This window comes from Carlito syrichta, unplaced genomic scaffold (genome assembly GCF_000164805.1).
Source record: "Carlito syrichta isolate Samal-C Ts95f unplaced genomic scaffold, Tarsius_syrichta-2.0.1 Scaffold308687, whole genome shotgun sequence".
Lineage (NCBI taxonomy): Eukaryota > Metazoa > Chordata > Mammalia > Primates > Tarsiidae > Carlito > Carlito syrichta.
In genome coordinates this window covers 228,304-236,821 of record NW_007252783.1, presented here as the reverse complement: position 1 = coordinate 236,821, position 8,518 = coordinate 228,304, and the positions used below count along the sequence as shown (strand labels likewise).

General features: G+C 43.2%; 1 protein-coding gene across 2 annotated transcripts in view; it reads left to right on the top strand.

The window, feature by feature from the left end:
- The first annotated feature begins 8,432 nt into the window (after window positions 1–8,432).
- Window positions 8,433–8,518, top strand: part of ECHDC1 (ethylmalonyl-CoA decarboxylase 1) — a 48,817-nt gene continuing 48,731 nt past the window's right edge. The window contains exon 1 of one of the 2 annotated variants that reach the window (XM_021716305.1): window positions 8,433–8,457. The gene's annotated coding sequence lies outside the window, so the exon portion shown is untranslated. Of the gene's footprint in view, window positions 8,482–8,518 lie in introns of both variants that reach the window. The other variant, XM_008065611.2, reaches the window with a different exon arrangement.

Sequence of the window (8,518 nt, the reverse complement as noted above, 5' to 3'; positions counted from 1 at the left end):
AGATATAGAGGAGTCGACTGGCTTTTAAGGTACAAGTGTTTTAATAACGCTCATGACAAATAATAGTGAAGAAAATGATATTCTTTTCCTCTTCTTCCTGACATTCCCCCTCTTTTTTAAAAAAAGTGTTTTGTGTTTCAGAAAGAAAATCCCTAAGAAGCTCATTGTATGGTGTCTAGGCCATAAACAATGGATTGGAAATAGAATACGTGAAGATCAATCCTGAATTTTAAAAAATTCAGTAAAATTACATCACAAGGTAGTGTACAAACATTTAAGCATATAAACAAGTGTAGACATACTTTGTTCCAAATGAGGAGATACATGGTGGCTCATGCCAGTTATCCCAGCACCTTGAAAGGCAGGAGGACTACTTGAGCCGAGGAATTCCAGATCAACTAGGCAACAGGGCAAGACCTCATCTCTACAAACACAAAAAGTTAGCTAGGTGTGGTAGCATGCACCTGTAGTCCCAGCTTCTTGGGCAGCCAAGACGAGAGGGTTGCCTGAGCCCAGAAGGGCAAGGCTTCAGTGAGTTGTGATTGTGCCACTGCACTCCAGCCTGGGTGAAAGAGTGAGACCCTGAACAAAAAGCCAAGCCAAACAAAGCAAAAACCCAAACTATTACTAATCATTGTTCTCGATATTTGACTCAAGGACCCTTTGCTCAGAATCAAATATCTGGAAGAGGGGTCAATAATTTGCATGTCTACCTAGCGTGACTGTATGTCCACCAGAGTTTGAGAACTTTAGTGTCTATCAAGCAAAGACTGGAAATTCCTAAAACCAACCAAAGTAACCAGCTTTACCTCAAACTAAAACACCAGCTCTCAGCACTAGGCCAAACATGCTTTATCTGACTTCATAGCACTTAACACCACGATACTGTATTATTTTGTCTCGTTTTGTTTTTGGTGATACATAACAAGTGTAGATATTTATGGCATACAGTATGATGTTTCAGTACATGCATGCATTATATAAAAATAAATTATCTTATTTCAGATATCCATCACCTCATACATTTATCATTTCTTTATGGTGGGAACATTAGAAATCCTATCTTGTAGCTATTTTGAAATAGCAGTATTGTTAACCATAGTCACTCTACCGTGCAACAGAACACCAGAAATAATTCCACATATCTAACTGAAACTTTGTACTTACTGGTCAGAATATATCTCGCCAGGTGCAGTGGCTCAAGCCTGTAATCCCAGCACTTTGGGAGGCTGAGGTAAGAGGATTGCCTGAGCCCACGGGTCAAGACAAGCCCGGGCAAATTGGCAAGACCTCATCTCTACAATAAGTAAAAAAATTAGCTAGGTGTGGTAGTGCATGCCTGTAGTTCCCGCTACTTGGAAGGCTGAGGTGGAAGGATCACCTGAGCCCAGTGGGTTGATGCTGGGGTGGCCGTGAGCATGCCACTGCACTCCAGCCTGGGCGACGGAGTGAGACTCCAACTCAAAATGTATAAATATAATTTTTGTTATATAGATATCCCCACTTCCTGCTCCTCTCCCCAGCTTCTGGTAACCACCATTTTACTCTTCACTTCTATGATAGCAACTTTTTTAGATTCCATATACATAGGTGATACCATGCAGTATTTGTCTTTCTGGGCCTGACTCATTTTATTTAATATAACATGTCCTCTAAATGCATCCTTGTTATAAATGACAGGATTTTGTTGTTTTTAATGGCTGAATAGTTATTACATTATGTGTACAGTATATATGACATATATACTGATAGAAACGTAGGTTTGTTCTATTATAACTATTGTAAATAGCCTTGCCATAAACAAAGGCTTGTAGATATCTCCTTGACATAAAGATTTCACTTCCTTTGGATACATGTGAGGGTGACACCCCCAAAATTAATTATTTATAAAAAATTGTGTATTTATTCTTACACGTTTACACTTCAGTCACCTTCAAAGTACTTCAGTGATGCAATACACCTATCAAGAAACTTTTAAACTCATCAATTTTGATGCCTTTCAGTGCTTCTGCCATTTTTCTGTTTTAACTTTTCCACATCAGCAAAACATTTCCCTTTGGTAACTTTTTTCAACTGGAGAAATAAACAAAACAAGTCACTCGTGGTGAGATAGGAGGGTGGGGTATGGGGGGCATGCCATTTTTGCTCAAAAACTGCTGAACACTCAGCACAGTATGGGCAGGTATGCTTGCAAATCACCCATCATGAAATGGGTCAACACATTGAAAGACTCTCAAAAAAAAAAAAAAAAAGGCACTGAAGTTGAATGCAGGCTTTTTTTTTAATTGTTATTATTTTTTTGAGTCGGAGTCTCACTCTGTCACCCAGACTGGAGTACAGTGGCCGCTCCCAGCCACTGCAGCCTCGACCTGCTGGGCTCCGGCGATCCTTCCGCCTCAGCCTTCCAAGTAGCCGGAATTACAGGCATGCGCTACCACACTCGGCTGTTTTTTTTTGTTTTTTATTGTAGAGATGAGGTCTCGCTGCCCAGGCAGCTGGCATACTGATGCCGATGGGTTCCTAGAACACTTACCTAGTGGGGGAAGCCGGTACTACAAGGGTCCCATCCTCCAAGAGATAATTCCAGGTTTTTTGGATCTCCACCATATACCCAGTAGTGTGATTATTGGATTATGTGATTGTCCTGTGTTCAACTTTTTTGAGGAACCTCCATACTGTTTTCTACAATGGCTAGACTAATTTACATGCCCACCCCAGTGTTATAAGTTCTGCTCACTCCACGTCCACATAACAGGGATAAATCTCAAGCTATAAATGGACTATGCAAGACATTTAATTTTCCTTTTCATTGGCTTAATTTCTATTCTGATGCCTCAATCCTTCCCGGGCAGTGGGCAATATTAATCTCGGATTTTAAGGGTTGCTCCTGCTTATCCTGGTATTTCAGCAACATTCTGAGAGGTTTATATAATTGCACAAAGACACACAATCTAATCCCCGAGGCAGAAAATAATTTACTGCTGACATTTGCACAATCCATCTGCATGCCTCTCCAAATCTTGTAGCTTTCTGATTCCACACTTCACTTAGGACACAGACATTTTTATGAAAGTTTTCTGAGTGTCCATGGCCGAGGTTCATAGACATCATAGGCTTTTCTCAGCGTCTCTGCAAGGAAGCTCTTACACTGACTCGCCTCTTTCCCTTAGCCCAGGAATATTTTTTCTGTCTATGAAGAAACACTTACTCTATTTATCTAATACTGATCAAGTTAACTTGCTTATGCCCCCAATCTATTTAGCAATTTTGTAGATTCTCCCAAAATTCAAGCTTATGAAAGATAAAACCAAAGAACTTCTCAGGCTATTTCAAGTTTCCTCTCATCTATACCACTCTTGTGAGGCAATGAGCTCTGTGATATGTGTTGAATGAAAGGGAAATATTTTCAAATATACAAGCTAACATATATTTGGAAACACTATTCCATCAAATAAAACATCTTGTATTAAGTATAAGCCACAAGGTTTTTAAAAAGTTCAAATCAAACAAATGTAAATGGTTTAAATTCTCCTGTAAGTCTCTCAGATGCTTACAAGAAGACATACCTTGAAAAATAAGGAAATATCAACAGATCATTAAGTAACAATTTTTAAAATGTTTACCAATGTGGAGAAATGCTTATAATACTTTATTTTGCAAGTATTATATAGATTTTTGAACATGGATATGTGTGTAAATATTAGTAGAGGGAGAGTGTGGAAGGGAGAGAGACAAAAACAGAAAATCACAAAGTAACAGAAGTTACAGTCATTTGATACATTCAGTATTTGATAAAATATCCACTTTTGCCCTTCAATTAGGCTTTTCTGGAGGAATGGAGTAGTGAGTGACCTGTCCAGATGAAAGTTGAGTAAAATATTTTTCAAGGATCACAAAGTCCTTTGTAATTATTATAAAAATGTAAAAAAAATAAATCAGTAAGTGTAATATAAGGGGAAAAACTATGTGCATTGTGAGAAATAAGAATGGTGGTGATTTATCTTCAGATTGGAACCTAGCTTATCTTGGGGTCTCAAGATGGTGTCTAAATGCTTTGTGCTTCTCATTTGTTGATTCACTTCCTACTTCTTTGTGCTTCCTTTTCATGGGTTTTTTCTTTGGTGGGATACATGTTTAAACTTTTGACAGAATCCAATCAGAATAGTAATCCTGTAAGCCAAATGGCAAATAGCACATGTAAATGAGATAATTCTGTAAAACCAATCAATATGTAACATATAGGTGTCCTATGGTAAAGCGTGTAACTCTTCCAAGTATTCCTCCAATGAGGAACCAGAAGAGGGATAAAAGTGCTGATTCTTCCTGCTTCGGTGTGCCTGCCCACCAGATACCTGATCTTACAAGACCATCATTAAAGTCTGACTTCTGCAGCACTCTACGTCTCTGTGTCCATCCTTTGATTTTGGACAGGTGAGGTTTAACTCAGACTCATAAAGCTGCTATTAACAAGTGCCCATGGGTTATTCCCATAATGACCTCATGATAATAAAAACTAAATTAAATCTTCAAGAAGAAAGTCAAAAATTATTTTAAAAACTTAAAACAAACCTGAATCATAATGAAAATAAAATCAAAAGTTTTAAAATAAAAGAGGAGGGGATTGTGAGAAATCGTGATTTATTGGCCTCAAGATGGTGTCTAATGCTTTGTGCTTCTTGTTTGTTGATTCACTTCCTGCTTCTCTGTGCTTCCTTTTCACAGGCTTTTTACTTTGGCGGACTACATGTCTAAACTTTTGGCAGAATCCAGTCAGAATAGTAATCCTGTAAGCCAATCGGCAAATAGGACATATAAATGAGATGATTCTGTAAAACTAATCAGCATGTAATATGTAGGTGCCCTATGGCAAAGCGTGGAACTCCTGCAAGTATTCCTCCAATGAGGAACCAGAAGAGGGATAAAAGGGCTGATTCTTCCTGCTTTGGTGTGCCTGCCCACCAGACATATTACAAGACTGTCATTAAAGTCTTGCTTCTGCTGCACTCCATGTCTCTGTGTCCATCCTTTGATTTTGGACAGGAAAGTTCGTTTCTCACATGCATCAAGACTGCAAGCTATCTTGAGCCAATCTCTCAAGAATGAATACCAAAAAGTCCTGACTGCAGAACATGACATAGGTGAAAGGGAGGAGACAGTGCAACCGTGAGTCGTGAGAGAAAATAATGATTTTAATTGGATCTTTTAAAATACACACTCAAATAATTAAAGATATGGCCATCCAATATTTGTTGATTGAGCCAGCAGTTAAAGGGTGACTAGGTATCAACAGGCTAATATTGACAGTGCATGAACCTTTAGTTTAGTTTAGCACAATGGTTATTACACTAAATTGGCATTTTTACACTAAATTGTATGTGCAGGCACATTGAAATGTTACACAGATAGATAAGCAATCAGAACACAACTGGCGGAGAGTGGGGAAATGGGGAAGACTAGGTCCTGGGATAGCAAACTTTCCCAATTTCTTCAGAGTATGGAGAATCAGTACCAGATATTTTGGTTTCAACCCTCCTAGCTCCCACCTCTCTCCCCTCTGAAAACACTTAAATATCTTCTTTATGTGCTTTAGCCTCAAAATCTATTCCAGTACTTCAAGGCTCACTACTCGTGTATACACGTGGAGATGGTGGGATTGTATAACATGAAATACAAACCAATAGTAGCAGAACTCATTATTTCAGCCAACTGCCTAACACCACTGAACTTGAAACATCTATTTGCAAAACCTGTAGTAGCCTGTAATAGCTAGATTGACACAAGTAATTCCATTTTGTAATCGATCTTCCATCTTAACCTAGAAATGACCCCCTTATGTAACCTTCCCGTAATCACACTGCACACCCATATTCCTGTTCCCCTCGGTGCTTGGAAACTCCCTAGTTGCAACTTCTGTATCTAATCTAACTGTCCAATGTTTTGCCAATAAAATGTAAATCAAACTGTACAGTTTATGTAATTTCTGCCTTTATATACCCAACTATTCACTCTGTTCGGGGCCGAGAGTTCTTTGGGACACTAGTCCACTCTCGGTCACCAGCTTTAATAAAGGACTTATAAATTCGACCCACTGCACGCTGGCATCTCCTTTCTCGCACTCCAGCTATAACAAACTCACCTCACTGCAGACCTCCATCTGCCTCCAGCTACTCTCCCACAGCTGTGGGTGCATAGGCACTACTTATGTGGGAGTAGAAGAAATGCTGTTTTATCTGTTGGCATATTGCACAGTCACAGTACTGAAAATATGTGTCTTTTGTGCCACCCTCCTTGACTTTTTGCCAGTTGCCAAGCTTTTCCCTCTTCCAAATTTCTATTGTGCTTTGGATTTCTTTTGATAGCTTTTACATATATTTTTTTTTACACATTTTATCTCAACTTGTGAGCAAATTCTTTGAGAACTGGCAAGTATCTAAAGACTTGGATAAAAGACATGGCATGAGATAGTACACCCAAATGACATACTTTGCTTTTGATTTACTTAAGAAAGATCAGGGAGCTACACAAAAGTGTCCAAAGGTCAAGCCTCTTCACCACAGTTGTCAACCTTGGCCGACTACAGTATTACACATCCATGTGAACACTTCTGGCACAAATAATACAACTCACCAAGTCACTTCTCCTAAATCACCATTTAATCAAGCGACTCTCCCGTTCAACAGAGTGCAGTGGCTTAAGTTGCCATGCCGTAATAAACTGAAATTTAACTTCTAATGACTTCTTCCTACCACTACAAACGGGGCTCCCACTTCTTCCCCATCACACACATCTCTGCACCCTACAACTTGGCTATCAGCTCTGCTTCATTGCCTGGACACCTAGAAATTTGAATCCCTTTGTTTATGCAAACCTTATTCTTGACAACTGCAGAATTCCAGGCACAGGCCAAACCCAACCAAACCCCTGTGCTAAGACACGCGACCAAACCCTGCCGGAGTTCTCGTGGCCTAACTCCCTGTGTCTGGGATGATCCCCGCCATACCTGAAGTGCCAGCCTGGGAAAACTGAACTACGGGACTGTGACCTAGTCAGCACACAAGACTGTCTACTGAAAAGGGCTTGCAATTGTAAATATGCCTGTCTGGCAACTCAGAAGTCTCAAGGACCCAAGAACCATTCCTTCAGCCTTCATCATCAAGGACAAGGTCTCTACCTCCCAGTGTCTTTGGGAGGATAAAACCTTTGGATAATGGTCAGCTGACACCACAGCTGGCCCAGTCTCCTTTACACTCAAAACAACCCTTTGTGCTCCACGTCTCAGACCCTCCTGAGTTCTCCCTTCCCCGCCCTCCCTTCAAATAGCCCAAATCCCCTCTGCACCAACCCCAATCGGGGGCTCAGCTCTTTCCCCTCCTGTCATGAGTGGCTGAACAAAGCCCGCGGTCACCGCTTGAACTCACGTACAGCCGCCTTTGCCCTAGACATCAACTCCCCAAGATCTACCGTGTGTTCCTCAACTTTGACAAAAACGACCCCAGTCCTGGTGCAAAACGGGCTCCCCTTCCGGCTACCTCCCAAGGCACTCCCTGCCTCCGGCGTGCAATCGGGAAGGCAGAGAACGTGGCCGAGCTTCACAAGGCCACGCCACATTCGGGGATACACTGAGAATTCGGCTGAAAACATAACCCGAGGCCGGGTTCGGGGGTCAGCACTTTGGGACGCCAAGACGAGTGGCTTGCCCGAGACCGCGGGTTCGAGACCAGCCCCGGCAACTTGGCGAGACCTCGTCTCTACCATAAATAAGAAATTGACGGGGTGTGGTGGCGGATGCCTGTGGTTGCAGCTACTTGGAAGGCTGAGGCAGAAGGATCGCCTGAGCCCAGCAGGTGCTGGGGTGGCCGTGAGCGTGCCACTGCCGACTCAAAAAAAAAAAAAAAGAAAAAAAAAAAAGCCTGACAACATACTCATCCCCCTCTATAACTCCGACGTCTGCAAAGGGACGGCCTCCGGGGCCTCCGTCTCCGCTTTCGCCGGTTAGGCTTTCTCCCCTCCCCGTCTTCCCACGCGCAGAGGGGCACGAAGGGACGCGGGCCGGGGTGCCCCCAACCCCGCCAGCCCCAGCCCGCAGAAGCCAGAACTGGAGGCAAGAACAACGGAACCACCGTCCGGCCAGCAGGAGACCCCGGGAGGACACGGGACCACCGACGCAGCCCCGGGAAAAAGAGTCTCGCTGAGGGGGCGGGACTTCCGGAGCCATTGGCGTCCCTGGGGGAAAGCCGGAGCGGCCCCGGCGAGAGCCCAGGGGCGCGCGGGAGCGCGAAGGGGCGGCGAATAGGGGACGTGGCTCAGCGAGGGTGGTCACCGCCGGGGAGCGGAAGACGGTTTCCGGGAGAGCGGGGCAAGTCTCCGGGGCAACAGAGAGCACACACGGGAAGCGGAAGTGGGGGGGTGCCGGGGAGCGGAAAAGCGGAAGAGGAAGTCGCCGCCGCGGCCTCCGGGGCTGGTTGTAGCGCTACCCTTGCAGTAAGTGTCCCCGGGCGATGGACTCGAGCGCTTCTCG